The 26489-nt window shown below is 42.9% G+C and overlaps 1 protein-coding gene across 3 annotated transcripts in view; it reads right to left on the bottom strand.

The window, feature by feature from the left end:
• Positions 1-26489, bottom strand: part of LOC135543411 (splicing regulator ARVCF-like) — a 233530-nt gene that overhangs the window by 140737 nt on the left and 66304 nt on the right. For all 3 annotated transcript variants that reach the window (XM_064970649.1, XM_064970658.1, XM_064970666.1), the window contains exon 2: positions 17789-17870. The gene's annotated coding sequence lies outside the window, so the exon portion shown is untranslated. The remainder of the gene's footprint in view (positions 1-17788; positions 17871-26489) is intronic.

The following is a 26489-nucleotide window of genomic DNA, read 5'->3' as shown; positions in this document are numbered from 1 at the left end:
ATTTATAGAACGCTGGGTAATTCACCATTTCCTGAGCTGGCCACGGAAAGGAGAGGCAGCTCCACTGTCATTAACTGCAAACCACTGGTCACAGGAAACTGTGAGCACAAAACAAGATGACGGCGACCCGGTTGGTACTGCTCTTTAAAGCCCTGGCTATACGGATTTCTAAACACACGCTGTCGATCTTCCTGTTTTCTTCTTCTCGTCACATGTGATTATGCTTTTCTGGCTGAACAAAGTCCTCCTTAAGATTATCCCAGAAGTAAATCCAGGTAGTTGCACTTGAAATTATTTGAATTGAGTTTCCATTCCGTCAGTCATTCAGGAGGAATAATGAACCTCCTCGTCCAAATAGGTGTTCAAAAAGAATTTGTGGCTTAAATAGAACGCATTATACATTACTCAGATAGCTGGAGCCAGAGGCTGAATCCCAAATGGCACCCTATTCCCTCTTTAGTGCACTACATCTGAACTGCGCCCTGTGGCCTTCAACAAAAGTAGTGCGCTATAAGGAGAATTGGGTAACAATATTTGAGACACAGCGACAGTAGTTTGTAAAAAGCATATCCTGGTGAAATACACCCTGAAAACACAGTTCACCGATGCTGAAACTGTGTGTCTTGATATCAGACCTCATAAAAACTAAATCTGGGAAATGTTAAAGCCAAATTCACCCAGTGTACCTTTAAATAGAAATGCTCACACTAGACTTCATTGGGTTCTTAGTATTCATAGATCCAGAGTATGGCTTGCTTAGGGCATATTTGAGATGGTGTAAGTATTTAGGTCTGCCATCCCTCTACACACCACAGACTTCAGTGTAAATGTAATCTATGTAGTTTGTCAGTATTATTAATTATGCTGGGCCTGTATTCACCAAGTGGCTCTGAGTAGGAGTACTCAGGTATCCCATCTTATTCATTAAACTAAAAGGCAAAACTGATCCTAGATCAGCATCCCTGCTCCGAGACACTGGACAGTTGTAATCTCTACCACATGCATTAACCTTTTCACGTGAGTAGCAAATATCTCTAACACCCCCTTTCTGTGATGTCAGAATGCTCTTACTGTTCCAAAATGTGACGCAACAGGACAGTTACCCGCACTGCCCTCGAACCAAGACACACTTCAATGCTAATTATCTATATGCTATATTTCAACTTGTCAATTTGAAACTATTTTCTAGGTTATGTTTTCTAACAGTTTGAATTGAGGTGTGTTCCACCGAGAATTTGTGTTGCAGACTTTACTGTACCTGACAAACTTCTCTCTTCAATGAGATCCCAAGAACCTCCCCAGTGTTTCCCATGATCAAGTACGCAGACATTTGCACAGTCTCGCGCAAAGCTTCCCCCCCTGGCTGGCGCTCGCATTGCCTTCATTGTTGTTTTCCTTACAAATAATAGGACTGTGTTTGAGTAACTGTTTCTGTGAGAAAAAAAACGCTGACTAATCACACCGGTTTAAGCATCTGCTACAGGGACCACTGCACATGTGTTGGTACATGTCAAAAGGTCAATGTGACAGAAACCAATTGAGATGGGCTTTCTGAGAGGCGGGAGGTTGAAGGGAAGACCGAGGGATGAGGGAAAATATATAGGAGGTAATGGGATTCTCATGAATGTTTCATGGATATTATTTTTCTTCCAGGCACTGTGGTTCTTCTCTGGAGAGGGGAGGTTGTTGAGGGAGAGGTGGTTGACTGAGACAGACAACCAGTTGTCATGACTCTCCTTGGAGAGGATAAAAAAAGACACCATTTGGATAGGCAAATGTTTGAGGATAGCCAGGCCATCCCCCACCCCCTAAATGAGTTAGTTGTTACATTATTAATTTCATTGATTGTCAATTAAACATAGGTCATTTTTCAATAAATAACAGTCATCACATTAATGATAGTCACGTCACGACAGTCTTGCTGAGTCAGTCCGAGTCGTCAGACAGATTCGATCATCCCGCTCCTTTACTGAACAGACTCTGGACTTTTGGTTGCAATTTTTTTTATTACATATTTGTTGGCCATGCATGAATGAATGTGCAATTCATATGAATTGTTAAGAGAAACGGAATATGTGGGAAGATTGTTATTCTGTAACTGACCCTGGTAACTCCCCGTTACAGGATTAGATTGAGTAGAACCCACAGTCCAGGCCAACTTGAGGCTGCCAATGCATTTCAGTAATGTCTGAATTTTATAGGTACAATTTACAGCCAGTGTCAGGGCTTTGGGACTTAGCCTGGACACACCAACAATCAAAACCTTGTTTCCCAATAGAATCATTCAGTGTTTCATGCCAACTACAATATATTTATTTTCATTCAAAACAGACCACAATGCTATTTTGTATTCAAAGAGCTATTGTGAAGATAGCCAAGTAAGTGATAAACAACACTATAGACCTACATTGAAAAATAAATACTGTATCCACCACAGTGATGGCAATGCAAAGCAACAAGAATGTACTAGAATGTTGGTGTTATTACGTTCCATGTCATGTTGTCCTGTGGTTCTCGTGGTCATGGTTTGATGGTAAGCTGGCGACTACTCAACAGGTATCACAACAGGTACATCACAGCTGACAAACACCAGGCATTGAAAAGCAGAAGACAAATCCATGAGAGAGAGAGAGTGTGTTAGAGATAGAGACCAGATCCATTTGGCAGACGTTTGAGTTCTGTGGCATCGCTCCCTCTCTCTGTGACATTAAAATGAGACAAACCTGGAATTACCTCAAGTGCTCAAACCAAACGTCAGGTGCAACATAACAGCAAACTGCCATATGAGGGGTTTTAACACGGGTTGACAAAGACCGGCTGCCACTACAGAATGTCCAGGACAACAAGAATGTACCACGCTCAGCTGAACACATCCAACACAGCTGAAAACAGAAAACACAACTTCATACAGCATGAGAAAGTGTGAGATCTCCGGTGAGTCTATAAAACAGAATATTTCTTCCTCTCATCCTTCACAACAATTCCCTCAATCTATTCAAAGATGGGAAATTTACTTAGAGCCATCTTGGAGATTTTACAGCAAACCCTTGGCTCGGTCATGTGGGGTGGAGCAGGCGGTCTGCTCAGGAACACCAATTAATAACCCCGCCTTGTCCCAAGACGGAGCGGAGAGACTTAGAGGAAAGGCCACAAGGACAGCATGGAGAATACCACACACACAGCCAGGCAACATCATAGAGATCCTATAATAGGATCTCTATGGGTTACATTAATTCATCGGTTCAAAACACAATGTCATTACTTGTTTTTAGAAAAAATAAATCCAATTCGGCTGCCAATTTCTATTCCTTGGTATTAAAATCAGATCTGAGGAAGACTTTGTGTTCCCCCGAGCCCTTACGACACACCTCAGTGATGCTAACTGGAATCAGTGTAGGAGTGCGCTGGGTGCTCTACACTCACAATGCAGCAAAACACAGCATAGGAGCCAAAACATCCTGATTGCGAGTGAAAATACTGTCTAATTTCCAAGGCCAACTACACCACTGCAGATATCACGCGGACGCTACAATAACAAGCCAACTTGGCTAACGACTAAAGCTAACCTTATCATTTCACATTCCTCTGTGATTTCTCTAAGTTCGACAGAGCCAAGCGTATTACACATTAAACTAATACAGGGATTATTTCTGGAGCACAAAGTACTCAGCGTTAGAAACTTCCCAGTTAATCGATTGCATTATGCAAAGAATAGCTTAAAACACTACAACAACAAACTTCACAGGCTAATACAACTTATATGGTTCGCACCCAGAAGATCTCCTTTCAAAGTCATGGCTTTTAACTGCGGCACGCTGCTCATACCACCTGACCGGCCATTCCTTTCCTGCGCCGTTGGGGATATAAAGAACATTACAAATAGCTGAATTAGGTCCTGTCACATTCCCCAGATAGGGCAGTGCATCTCTATTGACCCTGCTGAGCCTCTGGGTCCCGTGGGGTCTGACTGTTGGTCCCCGGCAGGATAAAGTGCTGCTGTGCGTCAGGCTGTGTGGCCAGGACACTGATACTAACACCTGCACACACATTCTCTCTCTACTCGCATACGAATCTTTCGCTTTACATTTGGTTTTAACTCACTCGCACAAAGCGTCAGGACGACTGACATGCCGCCGCCCCGCCACCGGAGGTTGACTTGTTATGGTGTCGGAGTAACTGTGTTAAGGCACCTGGAGATGGAGAGGAAACCGAGCCAGAGCAGGAAACTGCTGTGACTCACCCAACCAGCCCCAGCACACTGTCCATCAACCGAAATCATCAGTCGCGCTTGTTTGGGACTATCGGTCTCAATGACATTGAGGAATGCAGGTGCAGCGGCAAGAGGAGCTGATCTCACCTGAGAGCGCACTCGAATAAGTGTCTATTAACCAAAATAAAGCCTTGATAGGAGAGCAGTGGATGATGACGTTGAAAGATTGACTGATTCGCCATGCTTGATGCTATGCCCGGTCTGTTACTGATTATTGACTGTTCACTGGATAAGAGATTCATATCCATTAGGGGCTTTTCAGAGAGATAATCCCTGTCATATTTCCCCCAATACTCAAACTGCACAGTATTGATCAAAATAGAGTCTCCTGCTGCAGTGCATATGCGGCTGCAAAAACACACCTTTTGAAGAACACAGAGGGAGAGACAGAGACGGTCAGGGGGAGAGACTGACCCACGATCTATCTGAATGGATTGCCAAAAAGAATGATTAGAGAAAAGATTTCCTTTCAATGGAGGGTTTATCAACCAAAGAACAATGCCCTTGTTACAAGAGGGACCTGAAAGTGGATACACCTTAAGGCTAAATTGACAACTTGCCTCATTCATAATGATATTCCAATAGGTCAACGAGTGTCCCATATTTCTGCTCTTAAATGGGGTTACTGCATTCTTCATGAGATCATTTCTGAGCCATTATTACATCTATAATAAATACAATTGTGAAATCAAACAGGCAGGGATGGTCATTTCGGGAGCGTACAGTGACATTGTTTTGTAAGGTAAATGTGCCAATTGATTCCTGGCATACATAAAGTCAATGGCATCAAACATGGACGGTAACAGAAGAATGTTTGGGGGAAATCGCAATTATAGTGCATCCAGAGAGACTCGGAATAGACAGACCGATCCAATTTCTCAATGATGTACAGTTCATGTACCAGCCAATGCATTCTGCTCCTCCAATATCTGTGGCCGCGTCGCCACTGGTGCTAGGAGCTTCAGCTCGTTAAAACCCAGCATATAAAAACCCAATTAGCTATGTATCATAGCTGGGAAAGGGATATGACTGTGTTCAGACAAAGAAAGTGTGCTCACAGGGGTTCGTTAACATCCAACAGTCTACCCTTTTACTTCCTGCCGCAATAATCGCAAAAATTGCACTGAAATTGCCTATGAAATTTTAAGTAGGCTACTTAACATTGCCTAAAAACATAAAGTCACTCAGCCTGAGTGTGGGGACAAAATGGGAAACTGTAGAATGAGACAGTGACAACCATGGGAAATCTAACGCCAAAACACTCGCTTTTGAAGCATTAGCCATTTGTGGCATCAGGTCAAGTAGGGTCGAGGCCAACATGTCTTTATTCTGGTGCTTCCTTCGGGGCACCACGGATAAGGCAGTCAAAAAGATACTGCTAAGAATCTCTGCTAAACTCCCCCCCCCCCGCCTCTCCAAACAAGGCACGTCTTGAGGATTCTTTTGTCAGGTGCAGCACCTGCTCTATGCTGCACAGTCTAAAATTTAACGTATACATACCACGGTTAGTCAGAAGTTACATGACAAAACAATAAAACTGTGGCCGGAGACCAACATTTCATACACATACTGTGCGAAGTGGGTGCGTTCCACGACACACCTTTGCATACAGACAGCTAATACATTCGCAATTATTGTTGTGGTCATGACCGTTTCCATTTGACATTTACTATCATCTGATCTCATGCTATTAGAAGTATGGAACAGACTTACCTACCATACTCATTTTACATACAGTTACTTTCATCTTGGCATCATATGATTTGATCCCTATGTGGTTCTGTCTGATGCAATAGACCTTCTCTTCCACTCCCAGAGCGTCTGGGGCCTCAGATCTAGCTCGGTCGCCTCCTCAGGCAGACAACTCAAACAGCAACACTGAACGCAGAGGTACTTTAAACAGCCCAGTGCACTGCAATCACTATTAAAAAAAAGAGTACGACAATAACAGTAAACTTGTTCGGCAGCACTAACTAGAGAACAGCCATTTGGGGAACACAGGTAAACGTGATTATAAAGTACAACAGACTTAATATATCGTCAGTACACAGCCAAATACATGCTTGGGAAAAACCTTCAAATAAATGTGTGTTTCCTGTGTGTTTAGTCATCAGGCACAATAACCCAAGTATGCCTTCGCAAACAAAACTAAAAAAACAGCAAGGTCACTCTGTATTGTCTGTATGGTCCAATTCAAGCCCATGCGGAACAAATGATTAAATGTGTTACACTATGGACTGGATAGAGAAGGCTATACTGTCGCAATACACGTTGGTACAACAATGTCACTCTGTGTGTGAAAGAGACACCGTGGTTGGCTCCAGTGTATACAGACAGAGGTCTTTTTCCATCCACTCCAGTCCCGCCGACTCAATCGGTTTCAGAGCAGTCAGTGCCAGCAAATGTTGTGCCACAGCACAGTACACCACCCACCTCAGGTTGGGGCCCTGCTCATTACTTTACAGGAAGAAAACAGGTTAAAGAAGAAGTAGGTTAAAGCAAAAGTATTGATCCCACACTGAATCTCCCTGGTAGATGAAGGGAGGAAGTAACCCATCCCAACTTTGTGGTGTATTTATTCTGAGACAGTGAGCGAGACAGAGAGTCCAGAGGGGTCAATGTGAGCCATTGTGGTTTAGTAGTGGGAACAGAATAGGGCTCTGGAGACGGGGGGAGGACAATGGCAAGAGGGGAACAGAGGGACAAGTCAACCTTGCAGCAGAGATCTGCTAGCTTCGCTCTTCTCACAATCAGAATCACAATCTCCCATGCAGAGAGTGAGCCATTCAATTGCTGACTGACCCAGCCCTTTCATTTAGACTGGGGGGAGCAGAGCAGTTCCATTCCATCACCTCCCAACCTCATCTTGCTCTGTCTGGGCTGTCTGCTGCTCCTTCATAATCAGCTGGGAGGCTGGCTGGCTGGCTGGCAACCTGGCTTCAACACACTACTCTTTTGCTGTAGCTACATAGTCAGGGAGCCTTATACAGGCAGCTGGCTGCAGCTATGGGTGGAAGGTCAATTAGATGGTGCCCTTAGAAGGGGAGTGGGCAGATAGGAGGATAGGCGGCTAGACTTCAGGAGTAGAATATGTCACAGACAGAAAGACATAAGGCCAGGATTTGGGGTGGGTGGAATGGTGCAGCAGTCTAACTGCCTCACGGGTGCTTTGTTGAATGAGATGACAAGGATCAATGGACCTACGAGTCAGAGACCCCCGTCCCCTCAATGGGCGGTCTCTGTGGCCCTCGTGGCCCCGTAGTGACTCGGTCCAGTGAAGATCTAACCAGGTCAGCCTTGACTGGAAACCCTGAATCTTTCTGATCTGAGTGGTGTGCAGACCCTGAAATCTAACCTGATCAACAAACTAAATGGGTGAATCGATGAAGTGAGACCATACTTTACAGTATTTGTGGGAAAAAAAATGATCTGTGCTTTCTTAGATTAAAATGAATTGTAATATGGTAACGTGCCCTTTGATTTGCCAGACTATTGGTTCCCCACACACAACTTGCTTTGAATAACATCTCCGTAGAGAGCATTGGTAAACAGAACAGGCCTGACCTGTTGAGCTGATTTCACATCGGATTTCAAGTGGAACTCCCTCCTTTTATTACCAATTAAAGCTGGGGTTGCCTGGTTACAGGTGGCAGCAGAGAACAAAGATAGAGAAACTGAGGATATTTGATATTACACACACCACTACCACTCATCTCTGGAGAGTTGCTCCCGCCGACGCTTATTATTACCACCACCACTGACGATTTAATGCTGCCAATTGCTGTCCGGCAAGCATTCCCAACAAATTGTCTGTTTCCCTTCCCACCTGGTGTTTATAGCGGCTGTCCCAAACACCATCCTAATCCCTACATAGGGCTATGGTCAAACGTAGTGTACTATATGTAGGGAATTAAGTGCCATTTGGGACGCAGGCAATCCCAGGCCTCCTTGGCAGTCATAAATCAATAGTACCCCACTGTACACCTCAGACAGAACGGAGGCTCTCTTTCTCTCCACAATGACTCCTAAAGCAGCTAGCCAAGTCCGCGACTGGGAGAGCTTATTGACGCACGCCGACACCGCAGAGAGAGTTATTTTAAAGTCACACACACACCAAGGGGGTTTCACATTTTCTGATGTAATGGATGAATGTACAGGTAACTGCCAAAATAAAAAGGAAACTCTTAAGTAAATTAGTGATTCAATATACTTTGTAGGCAGGTGCTTCCACACAGGTGTGGTTCCTGAGTTAAGCAATTAACATTCCATCATGCTTAGGCTTATTTTGTCTACCATGGCTATGTCCCCATAGGATGACAATGAGCCCATCCATTGAATTGAACACTTATAGGAGATTCTGAAGCTGCACCAAGTTTCCACCACCAACAAAACACCAAATGCTGAAATTTCTCGTGGGAAAAATGGTGTCGCAGATACAGAGAGAACACACACAGAGAGACAGCAACAGAGAGAGAGAATGAGAGAACACACACAAAGAGAAAAAATCTAACTTGTAATGCATATAGTGCATCTGTGAGGATAAGCCCGCAGTCAGAGGTTGCTAGGGGGTTGTGAAGCTCGTGTGTAATCATCTCCCCTCTCTCTGACTTCTGCTGGATTCTCAGACTTCATGCCAATTCAATGCCCTTGAAAGTGTGACTCCGGTAGGGATGAGAGGGAGGGGGAGAAGTGTGTGCACTTGTGTTCGTGCGTGCGTTGTCGAGGGGGGGGGGGGTGAGGAATTTGTTACTGCAAAGGAACAGTACTTCATTTGCATAAGTTTAAAAAAAATAAGCCTTGATAATACATGAATCTTCAGTTGAATTCACTTTCTCGATATAATATCTCCATTTGGAGAGATGTAATATCTCCATTTGTTAAGAATAGAGGAGACATGGACTGTGATTCGAGCAGGGGGAAAACAAGAGGAGGTCTGGTTTGCTGTGACTGGAGGCAGTGGACGGTCATTAAGTATTTCTTTAGTGGAAAAAAAAATAGCACCTTTCATGGTGGTATGGAAGCAGTGGGTCAACCTGATCTTGAATCTATTAAAAGAAGGCCCATCATACATGCTTGAAGCCCCCCACCTAATCTTATCTCCAAAGCAGCACAGTCACACAAATTAACATTCCTATACACTTTCCAACCATCTGAGAATAGGATTCGGGCTCTCTCACGAGAACATACAGACACACACGTACAGTCACACACACATGCACAAGCATGCACACACACATAAGAGCACTCATATATATGAGTGCACACACACAGGAAATCAATTCTAAGCTTCAGTTACAACACAAAGCTTGGTTCTCAACAAGAGAAAAATACAAATCATGAATCAAACTTCTGTGAATGATTACGCTTAGTCGACACTTAAGCATTACCATTGGCCTGAGTTCGGTAATTACCTCTTTTTATTGGGGGTGAAAAAGACAAAACAGACCCCTGTCCGAGTGGTAAAAATTTAAATAGCTCATGTGGTAAAAATTTAAATAGCTCATGTCCTAGCAGCTGAGAGAGAGAAGGCATGGCTGTAAAATGACATGCTCACTTATTGGCAGACTTTGTGGAACTTGGTTGGTACCTTGAGAAACTCCACTAGAGTGAAATATTCCAAATCAGAAAGGGAATAACAGTGCACCCACAGCCAACAACAGACATATTATTCACTAAGCACACTAGAAGACTAATTAGTAGTCATTCAAAACTGCTTGTGTGAAAATATGCTAAAATCAGTTTGATTGTAAAATAATCATATTTTTCCCCATCCACATACAATTTATTAGCATACCAATAGCAACATAGGATTTCACTCCTTCAAGTTCTATCGGGACACAATTTCAGAAGGTGACTAGAATGTTCTCCATAAGCAGCACCGGAAACAAAGAGTATAATTTACTTCAAACATTCCCCATTACTCTCCTTTCATACTCAGGAAGTTGCCGTTGCAATCTGTGATTGCCACACCCATTTTCGTGCACTTTTAAATTCATAATGTATTCAAGAATCAATTGATATGCAACTTCTACATTCCTTATGAGCTTAGTTTCAATTGCCTTACCCAATCAGAACCCAAAATGTAAACTTGTTTTACTCCTTTGTAAACAGAACATTGGCCCAACGCTCTAACCACTAGGCTACCTGGCGCCCCAAGATGACTGACTACAATGTAATGTAAAGATCAAGAGTCAGAATTAGTAACAGTATTAAAATATAAATAAATATAACTGGTTCAAATTCTATCCAATCACACGTGTCTCACAGGATCTTAAATAAGTCAGGGGAACAGATGAGACTTTGTAGATAAGCTGTGGAAAGACGTCTATACATACAGGCCAGTGGAAATCTCTAATATAGGAGTCTTCGAAGTAAGACTAAAGACAACCATGATTCCTCTCCTCATTGCAGGAACTTGAACCTGAAGAGTCAAACGGAACTGTATGTTGTGCAAATACAACCTCCCCACCATAATGTTAGCTGACTGGACACAAATAAACACAAAAATATAGAAAATATATGGTAGGTCTAATACTTCCTCCTATATCATTTCCCCAAAACTTCTGCAGTATGACTTTAGAAGAGCATTAGATTATATAGTGGCTGGGGCATGACGCTCTGTGCTGTGCGTGTTGTCCCATCAGTGGAGGCATGATGCATGAAGGACAGCCATGCAGCCAGACAGCATAGGAGATCCCCCTGGATTAGTTACACTCGAAGGCCCCACGCTGCTCACAGACTCCCCTCACAACACCGCCACCACTCTCGCTATGCATCCCAATCCCCACCACCACATCATTACCATACAGAACACATAATGGAGCTATAGACTGCCATCAGACAAAAATACAGCCCAAAGTCACCACCGCCAGGGCAGTGCAATACAGCACTAGAAATAATAGAACACACATACAGGCCTCAACCAATAACAGCCACTCTCCACCAACACAACCACAGAGTTAATACAATAACGTGTCGATACAGAACACTGTAACAGCACATAAACAGTACAGCCACATGAACCACTATAAAGACATTAACCATAAAAAGACATTACTGTGTGTGTGTGTGTGTGTGTGTGTGTGTGTGTATATATATATATATATATATATATATATATATATATATATATATATATATATTAGTCTTTAAATAGACAGTACCACACACAAAGAAAAACAATGTACAGCTAGCTGCAAGCTACACTGAACATAAATATGAAGACAACACGTGAAGTGTTGGTCCCATGAGCTGGAAATACAAGATGCCAGAAATGTTCCTTAAGCACAAAAAACCCTCACATTTTGTGCACAAATTTGCTTACATCCCTGTCAGTGAGCATGTCTCCTTTAACAAGATAATCCCTCCACCTGGCAGCTGTCAGGTGTGGCATATGAAGATGCTGATTCAACAGTATGATTATTACACTGGTGCACCTTGTGCTGGGGACAATAAAAGGCCAATCTAACATGTGAAATGTTGTCACACAACCACTGACGTCTCAGGTTTTGGAGGAGCGTGCACATGGCATGCCGAGTGCAGGAATGCCCACCAGAGCTGTTGCCAGATCATTTCAATTGACTGATTTCCTCATATGAACTGTAACTCGGTAAAATCAATTAAATTGTTGCATGTTGCATTTATATTTTTGTTCATTATTAGTATTTCACTGTCATTGACAAATCATGTGACAATTAGCATTTTCTTTCATTTGAGCAGTGATCAATATATGGCCACGAATCACCTAACTACAAGTGCTGTGTCCAATCCCAGGGAAATGGTGGTAGACACTGAACTCCACAAACTCTCCATATCCTCTTTTCATTGCAGTGCTCTGCCCGTGAGAGTGAAGTCATTTGAAGTGGCAAGTTGAGAGCACAGAAAATACACAGAGCACTTGGCTTTGGTGTAGCAGTGACTTAAATGACTTTACAGTTTACGAGGTGGAAAAGGAGGGAGCTGAGGAACTTACCACAGCGTTACTGCTACTATAGGCCTAATGTGCTTTCCAAACTCTTTATCTATAATGAATTTAACAGGAAACGAGAGACCGGATAGAGAGCATTAGATGCGTGGCAGGGAAGTCAACTCACATTTAATCAGTTGGCCGGGTGCAATAATACCTGCTGTAGTCTGGTTCTGTGTGTAGCTAGTCTACTTCGTGTCTTCACTAAGGAACAAATCTCTCTTATCCCTTTTCTTTCTCTAAGAGCATCTCTCCTTGTAGGTTGTTGTGGGAAATGATATGTTACAGGTGTCTGGCTCAACTAAGTGGAACAGAAAGCGTCAGGATTCACACACGTTGGCAACTACATTGACAGGCCCTAATCTTCAACAGGAATAACAGCACAGCCATTTCCATACTTTCTTTATATATTTTTTTTTGTTACAGTAGTTGTTACACTTGTCCTGTCGCTGCTACTCCACTACAGACTCAGGAAAGGCGAAGGTGGAGAGCAGTGTGTCCCCCGAAACACGGCCCTGCCAAACCGCACTGCCCGCTTAACACGGGAGCCAACCACACACCATCCAGCTGGCCCGTCACAAGGAGTTGCTAGAGCACAATGGGACGAGGAAGTCCTGGCCGGCCAAACCCCTCTCCTTAACCTGGACGATGCTTGGCCAATTGTGCGCAGCCTCATGGGTCTCCCGGTTACGGCCGGCAGTGATACAGCCTGGGATCGAACCCGGAGGTGTAGTGACACCTCAAGCACTGCATTAGACTGCTGCGCCACTCGGGAGGCATATTTCCATTCTTCTGATATCTGTCTGTCTCCAAACAGGGTGCCAAGTGGAGGCGTAAAATTAAGCTCATTGCACTCGCTGTCCATGATGAAATACTTATATATATATATTAATAGTTTAGAAATAGTTGAATATTAATGCTTACTCATTATAAAAAGTGTTAGCGATATTTCCATTCCTTTGATAGCTGACTGACTGGCTTCCAACAGAGTGCCAAGAGGAGTTGTAAAAGAAGCTCGTCTCCCTCGCTGTCCATTAACTTATTAAAGTCTTATTCCGAGGTCCATTAAGATGGCCTCCATGTCCCAAATGACAAACAGCAACCTCTAGGTATTTCTGACAGCATATAAATCAAACTGAGTTATAAACAATACTTGAAGACCAGGAACTGCATGGCAAAAAAATCATTTGAGACTCCAAGCCCAAAATGTCACGAGGGGTAAAAATAATTCTCTCATGAAATTGTCGCTATTAATCACCGCCCAATTTTTTAATGGGAAACAGCACGCAACTGACGGCACCCAAATACATTTAGGGGCCCTCATATAGGCACTTTTAAAAGAGTGATTAAACTTTTAATAAATCCCCCTCCATCTTAATTATTTTTTAAACAGTCAGTTGCGATTCACTGGGTTGTGGGCCAGAGAGGTCTCTTCCTCTTTTAATGAAATCAAAACCGAACAGAAACTGTATAAAGGTGGCAGAGAGGACCTGTGGCTATAGGCCTGTGAGAGCTGAGCTTCCCATCCATGCCTGACTGGTAATGCCTCATTAGAAACCCTCCTCTGCAAATTTTAATAGCAGCACCACTAACACAATTAGCAAACATTCATGTCAACATTTTGAATTTGCTAGACTAAAACTGACATCTAGTTTCAACCATTCACCTCTTAACAAAGTTTGATTGTTATTTTCAAAGTTGTTTGTGAGCACAAAACTGTGGTTGAGATATGCTAACCTCATTTATTCATCAAGGTTCGGCTTGGAAGTTAAAGCTCTAATGTACTGCACCCTGCAATCCTACCCTTATCGAAACCAGTACTGTTAACACTCCTAACCTCAAAAATGCACTCTTAAAGTTAAACCCCTCTTAAATCGTTACCATAGAACTTTCAAATCCTAACCTTGTTTTCAGGTTGAGATGTTAAAAAGTATCATATGGGAGCTGTGGCAGTTTAATATATTTTACACAGCAAGCATAGCACTACTTAAAAAGATCCGCATGTGGATATTCAGCAAGGTAAAGACAATCTGCCTGTGTAAGATTCCATTACGTAACATCAGCTTGGAGCCACATACACGACATACAAAAGTATTTGGACACCCTTTAAAATTAGGAGAAAGAGGATGGAGGGAAGCGCTACTAAGGTACACAATAGTACATTTTGGTAGATGGAAGGTGCTCTTTGGTAAAAGGGGTAAATTGGTCATCAAAAAGAAAGGAGGACCAAGGCACTCTTCATATAATTCATTAAAATGCCTTTATTAGTATGGCATGTTCAATAGAAACAATAGAAACAACAAACAATAAAAAACCAACGCGTTTCAGCTGCATGGCCTTCATCAGGGAGTACCAAAAAAAAAGGAATACAATGTCCTCTTTTGAACAGCTTTTCCAATTAGCCCTAACTGAAAGAAGGAGTGGTCACAAAATTGGACACACCTAGTAAGCAATAATATACACATTAAAAGGTGAAATGCTGAAGCTGTGTCATCGTAAAGATACAACTCCAAGCTAGAAGTATCAGAACACTTAGAAAGGTAGTTCTAACCTTAATTATGACTGGGAGAAGTGTCAAGAATAAGAAAGCAATACATTCCCTAGTACACTAGAACACAGCAAAACATGAACAGTCTAAACATAGCTGAGGGCAATTGAGAAAAATGTCCACAAGATGACCGCAAATGGACCCATCACGACCCTACAGGAAGGGTGAGAATTCCATATCTTAATTTAAACCAGGGTATTTAGTGGCCTGTAGTTTGTAAATCCAAAAACTTTACCTTTGGTTTAACTGTTTAAGACTGTCCCCTTTTCTAATAGAGGCCGGAACATGATCAAGACCCATAGCTTGTAGGGAGGCAGGATTGCCATGGTGTAAGGACCTAGTAGTGCCTTGCCATGGGGTAGACTTCATTGCCTACCAGTATGGCGTACTTGTGTTCCGCTAAGCGGTCTTGAAGGCGTCTCTTTGTCCGTCTAATGTAAAAACACCTTGCACTGTGGACATTCCAATCTGTAGATGACATGAGTGATTTTTCAGTTAATGAAATACTTGACGTAATACTCCATTTTAGAAGCCGTGTCAACAAAATACTTCTTCTGTGCAATATTTCTGCAATGGTTACATTTAAAAGAGCCCTTGGGTTTGTGGTCAAGCCAAGTTTGAGAGTCACCCGGAAGATAACTGTGGACTAATTTGTCATTTAGGGTAGGACATCTTTTAAAGCTTATGACTGGTGGCTCAGGAAAGACTTGGCGTGAATGAGTATCTTCAGATTTCATTATTAACAAATTCGGGGGATAGTACAGTAAATGTAAAACAAAATGAACAGTGTAATGTTTAGATTCAGTCGTGACAGGTGAACTGTTGTGCCCTCAACTTTGGTCTGATAATTTTCCCATAATCTTTGATTGCCACCATGGTTCTGCATATGCTTTTCATATTTCTTCTATAAGAAATATCTGAATTTAGCCCTATCCATACAGGCCAATTCCCAAATGTTTAAAGGGTTAACAAGGTCTCTCACAATGACTAACAGCTGGTTCAGTAAATAAGTCAGTGCTAACAAGTGTATAAAAAGGTCACCCAGTGCTCCAGGTTGAGTTGAAGTTCAGACAGTGCAGTGTTTCTCTAGGAGCCGATGCCTTGACCCTGCCTCCAAGCCAATCCCCACAGATGGCTATGCACACCTCCCAGCAGCGTGGGAAAAAATCCATTATGAGGAGTCATTGGCAGTGCAGGCATGAAAATGTGCGGCTTAGATGGCAGAAAAATAATATTTGTGTTTGGAGTGAACTCAGATGGGCAGAGGTCGCATTGCACTATACAGTAGCAAGAAGACAAAGGGATGAATTACAAAAACTCCACCAACAGACGTGGTATTCTTACAACCTTCTCTCCATTTCTTAGCGTCTACAGCAACAGCCTTCTCTCCATTTCTCAGTCTACCATAGCAGCCTGAGGGAAATGCAGAAGCAGAGGGTAAAATAGCTACAGACTGCAGGTGGGGCTTACAGTGTGTGTGTGTGTGTGTGTGTCTCAAATGGCAACCTATTCCCTATGTAGTGCACTACTTTTGCCAGGACACTCAAAAGTCCTGCACTACATAAGGAAGAGGGTTCCATTTGGGACACAGCCTGTATCTTCCATCAGGGCCCCATGCTCTCAAAAACAAGACGTCACAGTCAGAGGAACTACATCTCTGGAAGAGCAAAGCGGTCTTTAAATCTCTCCTGCCCGGATGCCGATATCCCCATCCAGAGCTGGGTCAGAACTCCTGGGAGAGATGCACAGATTCTGTTCTAGTGATGTACCACCTCCTTCACAAGGTGTGTGAACGATCCAGCCACTAGTCAGCTATTCCCTCCCTAGCTTGACAAATATATAGGTCAGAAAAGACAAATTCAGCTTTGTCCGCTGTGGTTACCTTTCACACACTTTTGTCATTCAGTCCATGCCAGCAAGCCCCAGCAGACCAGTCTCGGTAGCCAGAAACAAGATTAACTTTAATTACTTGAGAACAACATCTAAACTCAATGTACCGGTAAATTAACAGCTAAAGAGAAAAAGCGAGAAATAGGATAACCATTGGGACTTTTCCTGGCATCAAAGTAAAGTACCCTGCACTAAACAGGTTCAGGTTTAGTTGCGAGCTCCAAGACTGCTAAATATTTGTCGGTTGGCAACAGAACAGTACCACTGATTCAAACCAGGGACATCACCACAGAGGAATAGAAGAAAACCCACAACAACAAGTCAAACTTTCACAGACAATAATGAAGGATACATTTGTTGCTGATTTATATCACAAAACGTTTAACTAGAACCCCCACAATCCGCTGAAGATAAAGGATGTGACAAGAGTTCTGATTGCTACTAGGCCAGTGATGATTTCTACTAGCCTCAGTCGACACGAGATGGTTTTAGTGTTTACTCATGAGCACAGGTTCATTGGTGCCTGATAAAGGGAATAGACTTGTTCCACATTACATTGAATAGGCATCCTTCACCCAGGGCTGAAAATGATCTTAGACATCTATTGATTTCCCCAGTATGATCTTAGACAGACCCATGCGTCTTGGCCCGCCGGTGCGTCACTTCAGCTAATCTAATTATCCGGAGGGGGGGAATATTTATTCTCGTTGCGTTTTGAGTGGCCTATACTTTACGTTATTTCACCTTTAGAAAACACCATTCATTAAGTCAGGATACAAATCAACACTTTTTAGAGCAATTCACTTCGCTATATTAACAGATCAGTACAGTATAAGAGTACTAGCCTGTTTGTCCATCTGATATAATTGGAAAGGCAATATGAGCGCACACTAAACCCAAAGACATAGGCTGCGTTCTCAAATAGCACCCAATTCACTAAATAGTGCACTACTTTTGACCAGGACCTATAAGGCTCTGGTCAAAAGTAGTGCACTGTATAGTGTGCTATTTGGGACGCCGCCATAGAACAGCTGTGCAGACCAGACACTACAGCCTGTGACATACAGTATCTATTTGTTACATTATTGCAATTAGGAAACGTGGATAAACGCACCTTTGGCTGATGAAGACCCATAAAAATGTCAGCGCAGGTAGACATTTATCAGGCGAGGGCCACTGCACCGGTGCTGCTACACCTACAAAACAAGATACTTTTTTTAAGGACAGTTGCTTCATCAGATAATAGGTTTAGTGTCTCGGCACAAATCATGTACTCTACTTTCTTGAAATATGATTGAAGTAGGTTAGGTCACTATACAACATAAGCGGAGACAAATTATTATACAACATGTTTGACATGTTGTCTGGCTGTGAAACCCAGTAAAATACCTCTTCCATGTCTTCTCACATTTCAAAATGATCATTCATTTCAACCAGCCAGTTCACCATTGAAGCAGTCTCAGTCACAGGGAGCTTATGTTCATGTAAAGCCACAGCATTATTGAATACTCGTTTCTGATTGGTTAGAAGGGCATTCTAGAATGGACATTAAAACCAGATATCGGGACAGTTGGAAAAGATATCGGGGACACCTTGCAATCATGACGCAATAAGCGCCTACACATTTAGACCGTACTTGCTACAAAGTTAAAAGAACGCTAAAACCATACAAACCCAAATTGGATACGTTATAAAAACCACAGGTCGAATGAGTGGGGAAAAACTTAGCTAGCATTGATTTGTTTTTACGGAGACAGTTTGATGGAACATCTGATGACCAAACGTTATGAATGTGGATATCTGGTCCCAGTCATGACGCACATGGCACTATGCTGTCAAATCCTCCCAAGTTTCTAGTTTGACCAGCTGTTTAACTGATATTTTTTATTTGGTTATCATCATATTGGCAGGTTTTCCCAGCAATAAACTATTTAGCTAGCTTCTAGCCTAGTATTTGATATGCAATGCAATCTCCTCGTAATAAACAGTATTGAGTCTCCTGATGAGAATGAACACTTTTCTAGCCATGCCAGGCAAAAATCGGGGGAAAGTGTGTGGTATCCAAATAAATGTCAATAGAAAACAGCCACTAGTATTTAGATTTGTCAACTGTGCTATAAGCGGGATAAACAGCTTAAACAAACGCAACAGAACAAAAGTTGCTGTTATTCTGGCTGCAGAGGTCGTGACTGTAAACCGTAGCTAGTTAGCAAGCAAGGGATGAGAAAGTCGCTAGCGAGCCAGACAACGAAACAAATTACGAACGACTGGGACGCGTCTCTAGCAACCGAAAGATTAAAGTATGAATTTGCTTATATGAATTTAAAATATCAAATATATTTTATTTCTACTGGTAAATGTGTGCTTATATTTTTGTTTTATTTGGCAACTGTGGTATAAGCGGAATAAACGCAACGGAATAATGTTGCTGTTATTCTGGCTGCAGAGGTTGTGACTGTGTAGCTCGTTGGATAGTTGGCTGCAAGCAAAGGATAAGAACTTTCCACTGAGCTTGGCAATGGTAATTAAAGAACGAACGACTGGGTCGCGTCCATAAATATCGAACGAATTGAACAAAATGACAGGTTCGCGTTTCTAGCAACCTAAAGATGAGAAAGTGTATATTTGTTAATACAAATAAAACAAAAAATACATATTTTTACTGGTAAATGTGTGCTTTCATATTGTTTTCTTTGGCAACTGTGGTATACGCGGGATAAACGCCTCCGTTCTGTTCATTACCTTGGAAAGATTATCCTTAGAAGCTTAGACATAAGGAGATATACATGAAAACAGCATACAGTACGTGTACTGTATGAGCTGGTTTCATCCAAATTTGAAAAAAAAACTTGATATTCACTGTTCGGGAACTTGAAAAAGGAAAGTCTAATTCTATAGAGTGAAATGTCAACACAGCCGTAGCCACTAGAATGGTGACCTTTACCCTCTTAGCCAAGGTTCCACACACAGACCAACTCTCACCACATTCCACACACACAGGGAATGGACCCTGGTTACACACAGTGGTGGTGTGTTGAGTCACTGACTAACTGAGCAGGACTATAAAAGAGCACTAGGAGGGCTGCGAGCGAGGCTAGCAGCGCATGGAGACTGGACTGTATGTGACAGGGTAGCAGGGTTCCGTGTTGGGTCTGCTGCCCTAGCTGTTCAGAGGAAGACGAGAGAGATACTGGCTGTGAGGACAGCACCTCCAGCTGAGCACCTGCCATCTCTACTCTTTTCCCCATTCTCCGCCTTTCCCTCACTCTGTCTCACGAGGTCACAAGCACAACCGTACAGCAAACAGGGACAGGACACACACCAGAGACAACACCAGTTCCTCGCTCCACCAGCACATCTGCCAGGGCTTAATCCCACTGTCATCTGCTGCAGGAATTTTGATCTTTAAAAAAAGATTATGCTCCCAATAAACGAAAGAGGGGACAAAAAGAATACTATTTTTATCCCATTGCACCAAATCATTTAATTCCTGGTTTGGTTGCTCCCCTGATGTCAAATTAAATAGTAATGAATGCAGGGTTAGCTGCAGTAAAAAGTGTATATGCAGAAAATCACTTGCAGTGAAAAAGCAAAGAAGCCTGCCTTGTCTAAAACAAAAGACATGTTTCAATTCCTGGGAGCCCTGTACAGGCAAACTGACAGCAGCGGCCTCATTCACTGAGGCGCGCATATATACACACACACACAAATCTTTTATGCAACAGCACCTAAGCTAACTTTAAGGAGGGGGTGACTAAATGCTAAAAATTAACACAGATATTGTTAACAAGCAGAGTAAAAGTTTCCTTTTAATGGTCCTGAGGGATATGTTAGAGAAGACTGGCACCGTAGAAAATGGCTCCAAATCTCCTCAGACTGACCCTTTATCCAGTCACAATGGCGTCTTAGTTTTAGTAGAAACATCAGCCGGTTGTATTAAAACAATATTCCTTGTTGTTACAGGAGGGAGAGTGATGGAATAATAACACTTGGCTCGCACAGGGGATATGACTTGTTTGAATGTAGCAAATAGCTGCTTTAAAATTGTGGGATAGGGAGATTCCACAAGGCAGCAACTGCGTCGCAAATGGCAACCTATTCCCTACATACTGATGCGCTACTTTTGACCAGGGCCCATAATGTACTATACAGGGGAAAGGGTGCCATTTTGGAAGCAGGCAGCATCTTTCTGCCCAAAGACCAGAGAGGAGGTTTGTGTTTCACTGCCCTGAAACCACTGCCTCCTTCAGACACAAAGGAACAGTCTTTAAATACATTGTGGTCCTTTAAAAAAAAAAAATTGTTACAAGGAAATCTCTATAGCAGTTCTGTTTCTAGAAATAATGCAGCGCAGAATGACACACGGAAACATACACTTCTGTTTTTCCATGTCGTATGTTAGCCAAGCCTTTCTGGATAAGTGAAATCATTATTTTTCCATTGAGAATAAATGCATGCACCCCCTTTACACACTCAGACAGACAGGCAGCTTCCTTAAATAGAGATGGGAGTGGGTTTTGGCAAGACGAATGCAGCCATGGAAATTTAAAAAGGTGTGTCATTTGCTGGTGCCTATAATCGATTAAAAAAGTCATTTGCTCCTTCGGTCCCGTTCCTGGCCTGCACTCCTAAATGACAGCCCCACAGAGCCATATGGCGGGGTCAGAGTGGCCCAGCCTGCGCCCTAGCCCCTCCTCCCTAGCTTCTGTCACAGTCTGCTAGGCACCTGGAAAGCACCCATGCAGACACCTCCATCTCTGGCAGACAGTCCAGGCCCTCCTGACCCAGATCTCACTACCCCATCAACACCACACTCCTTCGACATGGGAGAGGAGAATCAGGACCAGGACAGCTGTATGGAAGACACAGCGCAGACAGCCATGCCTCAGCAGCAGTTAGTGACATTTCACAGACCTGCAGCTGACCTCAAACATACTGCATGTGTGCAACATATTTAGTCACCTGCTGTGAGTGTGGAGGGAGGAGCGTTGAGCCAGATATCTCAGTTAAGGGGTAAGGGTTAGGAGAGTGGAGGGTGCAGGGTAAGGAGAGTCAAGGGGAGAACCAGATGGACAGGCTGGTCGTGTTGTGACATTCAGACCATGTTACATCTTACTGCCTGTCACACTAATCTGACTGACAGGACAAACAGCTCTTTTTAATTTAATTTTACCTTTATTTAACCAGGCAAGTCAGTTAAGAACAAATTCTTATTTTCAATGACGGCCTGGGAACAGTGGGTTAACTGCCTGTTCAAGGGCAGAACGACAGATTTGTACCTTGTCAGCTTGGGGGTTTGAACTCGCAACCTTCCGGTTACTAGTCCAATGTTCTAACCACGAGGCTACCCTGCCGCTCTGACTGCCTTTCCATGTGATGTTTGCTTGGACAAATGCTCGTGTCCTTTCCACATGGCCATGGGTACTAATACCGTTGACTTTAGAGAACTAAAGGTGACTGAACTCTAACACTGTCTCTCCTTAGCACTGGGCTCCTACGCCCACAGTCAACACTAAGTGGGCGCGACACAGAGCGAGGTTTTTTTGTCAAATGTTTTTAGCTCAGAAAACTTGTGGCTAATCCAAACTGCCCACTTTGTGCAAATCGGTGTGAATGCGATGTCTTCAAATCAAATTATATTTGTCACATGTGCCGAATACAACAGACCTTACCGTGAAATGCTTACTTACAAGCCCTTAACCAACAATGCAATTAAGAAAATATTTCCACAAAACAATTCTGTGCAGCGCCCTTTATTTGAATGTTAACACCCATCCGCATGGCATTGTTTATTCAATCAGAAACAGCTGCTCAGTTATTCCTCTTCAGGTGATGAGCCTAACAGCCTCGTGTCCAATTAAACCATGGACAAAATACAAATAGGGGTTGCAAACGTCACCTTCAAATGTTTTTACCTGGAAATTATGATCACATTTTACGTTTTTGTTTTGGTTAGTCTGTATAAAATAAACTTCCCAATATTGAGATGCAACCCGGTCCCCCTCAGTGTCAAAAGCTTTCAACGGGGATGCAGGCCAATATTTACTCCAATGCTTCCCACAGTTGTGTTAAGTTGGCTGAATGTCCTTCGAGTGGTGGACCATTCTTGATACACATGGGAAACTGTTGAGCGTGAAAGACCCAGCTGCGTTGCAGTTCATGACACTAACCGGTGCGCCTGGCACCAACTACCATACCCCGTTCACTTTTGTCTTGCCCACTCAACCTCTGAACGGCACACATACACATTCTATGACGCCATTGTCGAAAGGCTTAAAAATCCTTCTTTAACCAGTCTCCGCCCCTTCATCTACACTGAAGTGGATTTAACAAGTGACATCAATAAGAATTCATAGCTTTCACCAGGTCAGTTCTGTCACGGAATGAGCATAATGTTCATCATGTTTTGTTCAGTGTATATACATATCTGACCATTTTATAAAATGGTATAACAGTGTGAAATGATAGCATTGTTGTCCCAAGATTAATGCAGTGTTGTCAATTTAAAGTAACACTATATTGAAAAGTAGCTTAATTTGACCCCTCCAGCGGCTTTTATTGGTACAAGACTACAGCGACAAATTAAGTTACTTAAATGCTGTCTTTGGGGAGTTGACACCGATGATTTCAATGGTTTTGATAGAATTTAGCGACTTTTCCCACTCAATTCTGTAGCAATGAGTGTGGGGGAAGCTGAAAAATAGCTGGCAACACTGGATGAATGGTTCTGATGACAAGTTCTGCTTCACTACACCAAAACACAAAATTGTCGATCATGAAAATTCAAGAAACGTAGTTACATGTCATTTGCGGCACGCATGATCATGAGCAAAGTCATTGTAGCCTGTCATGCCTGCCAGCAGGCCATCTCCGAAAAGGTTGCACCGTGTCCCTTACAATGCAGAAAATGCATACCAACTAGCTTTCAAAAGTGATCCATATAACCAATGTGTCATTATTTCTATGGCAGATTCAAATGCAACTTATGGAATGGCGAAGTTGAAGATGGGCCAGTGGTTTCTATCGGCAATGTTTTCCCTAAACCAATGCTTATGACAAATCCAGCTTCAGAGCCAACCACAGGGCTCAATGGCTAATCTTTTGAATGGCGTGTAGTGAACCTTGGCCCCAGTCTGAAGTCCTGAGCACTCTGGATCAAGGATCTCTTTTTATTTTGCACTGTTAATCTTTCCCTCAATCCTACCTAGTCTCCCAGTCCATACCACTGAAAAACATCCCCACAGCATGATGCTGCCACCACCGTGCTTCACCATAGGGATGGTGCCAGGTTTCCTCCAGACGCTTGGCAATCAGGCCAAAGAGTTCAATCTTGGTTCTCATGGTCTGAGAGTCCTTTAGAGTCTCCAGGCGGGCTGTCATGTGCCTTTTACTGAGTCGCCACTTCTGTCTGGCCACGCCGCTATAAAGGTCTGATTGGTGGAGTGCGAGGGGTGTCCTTTATGCATTTAAATATTTCCTCAGTACCTGCCTAACTGTTTTTCAAATTTCATAATTGAAACATTGCTGAACGTTTTAGCTTTTCAAATATACCACTTCAAAAACATAAGCAATGTCATCGATTCAATTGTTGAACAACGGCGAGAGCGCTCTCCGATTTGACACAATGGCTTTGAAATATTTCTATAAAATAAAAAACTTTGACGACATTCAAATACTTGCAGCTTTGATCGACTGTCCATACATAAACTATGGACTTACAGATCCATAATTTACAAGAAACTGGATAAATTATATACAGCGGAGCTGCACTGCTCCGTGACTGAACAGTGAAAAAGATAAGTGAAGACTGAATCAACTGGTACAGAAGAACAATTATGAATGTTTTCTAATAAGTAGTATGTGAGGGGTGTCCATTGGTCTGTGATAGGCAGCTCCAGAGCACCGTATCGCACATCTACAATGAAATGTAGGTCTGCTAGCTGTTGAAACACAACCACAGGGACCTCCATTCAATACAACAGTGTTGTTAGGTACAGTCTCTAATGGCTTTCAGATTAACCAGCCAACTCACCCGCAGACACCCGCAGACACCCACACCACTTCCAAGAGCGTGAACATACACCCACGGAAAGACTTAAGCGTACATGGCAACGGATGGAAACGGTGATTCAAATTGTTATGTTAACTAAAACTACAGCAGATATAGTGAGAAAACCCATTCAGAAACACTTAGTGCCATTGACGCTGGCACATTAAGTGCATCTGTAACACTGCAAAAATATGTGTGGGGGGGGGGGGGGCTGTGTATTCTCCTGAAGCTGTGCCAAAGAGGTTTCAGACGAGCGGAAGCCCCCTCCTCTCCCTCATTCCCCAGTCTGTCTCAGTGGATATGTGACCAAATGGCATCCTATTCTCTAAAGCCATTAAAACACTCATCTACAGGCTGTTAGTGCTGGAGCCCATCCAGTAGCAGAATGCCCATGAAGATAGACAGACACAGCCCAGTGTGGTGAAACTCAGGCAATGGTATTGAAATGGCCTCATTTCGAATGGGGGACCCAAATAGCCGAGACTATTTTAATCAAAGTAAACAATCCTATAATAGGCAGAATCGTATCTATGTGAAGTGCTAAAGAAGGGTGGGTCGATTGAGAAGGGAGTGCGCACTAAAAGGATAAGTTAATATGGTCTACTTAATTCAGCCTTGACAATGAGTGACACAGCGTGCTGGATCAGAAGTTGGTGGCACCTTAATTGGGAAGAATGGACTCGTGATAATGGCCGGAGCAGAAAGAGTGGAATGGTATCAACATGTCCATTTGGTTTGATGCCATTCCATTTGCTCCGCTCCGGCCATCATTATGAGCAGTCCTCCCCTCAGCAGCCTCCTGTGTACTGGATAGACCTCATTGAAAATACAAAAATGGCAAAACAGTAAAAGAGAGGAAAGAAATGGAGGAGAAAAATAGGGCACTATCTCAAATCGAGCAGTGCATTTTATTGCCACTGGATCATAAATGACTGTTACATGCTGTATAAATATACAGGTGATGCCTAGTGACCGTTAAAGCACATTCAGAACACTTTCACCCATTTCTCACCTGCCAACAGAAAGCCTGACAGTGTTCAGTTACAGTAGCTCACTCTCACACAGCTTTTTTTAATGTTACATTTCAGGACTCGAGTAAAAATGTATTCCCATTCAGAAATCATATTTTCCCTTACCCCTAACTCATAACCGACACCTCTAAGACAAACCCTAACCCCAAACCGAAAGAGGCAGTGTGAAAGTAAACTAAATGAGAAGGGACATAACTGTTCACTGTGCTGCAACTAAATAGACTGACATCTGTTATGACTGGGAAGTGATACTCATCTTCCATAGCCCAGAGATAAATATACCGCCTCGAGCCACTTTCAGCATTACTTTGTGTATCAAGCCACAGAGAGAGCCGCATTAAATTTAAATCTGAATGTTGTGCCACACCTGTCAGAAGTGTGATTTCCAGAAAACGGAAGAAAGAGTTGTCGGTAATGGACCTCCACATCTCCCTGTCCTCCCTCATTTGGCAGTTTTCAGGAAATGTGCATCCGTAAAAATGTCCAAACATCCCTGACTTCATGGTATTTCCACCTCAACTCAAACACCGATATTTTGCTAGTTGTAGTCAAAACCAAAATGGAAGGCGGCCTTTCATCAAGGCCTCATTATGGGTGAGGGTTCCTTTCAAATGTCTATTCAACGGTTCAATGCTCTGTGACTGTATATACAAGAGTGCAATAGATCAAGCACAAATCAGGAAGTCAGCCATTGCAGTAGAATTGTGCAGTGTTATGAGTAGGATGAGCAGGTC

Source organism: Oncorhynchus masou, chromosome 1 (genome assembly GCF_036934945.1).
Source record: "Oncorhynchus masou masou isolate Uvic2021 chromosome 1, UVic_Omas_1.1, whole genome shotgun sequence".
In the NCBI taxonomy this organism is placed as follows: domain Eukaryota; kingdom Metazoa; phylum Chordata; class Actinopteri; order Salmoniformes; family Salmonidae; genus Oncorhynchus; species Oncorhynchus masou.
The sequence above is the reverse complement of the archived record's forward strand: the minus strand, read 5'-3'. Positions and strand labels throughout refer to the sequence as shown.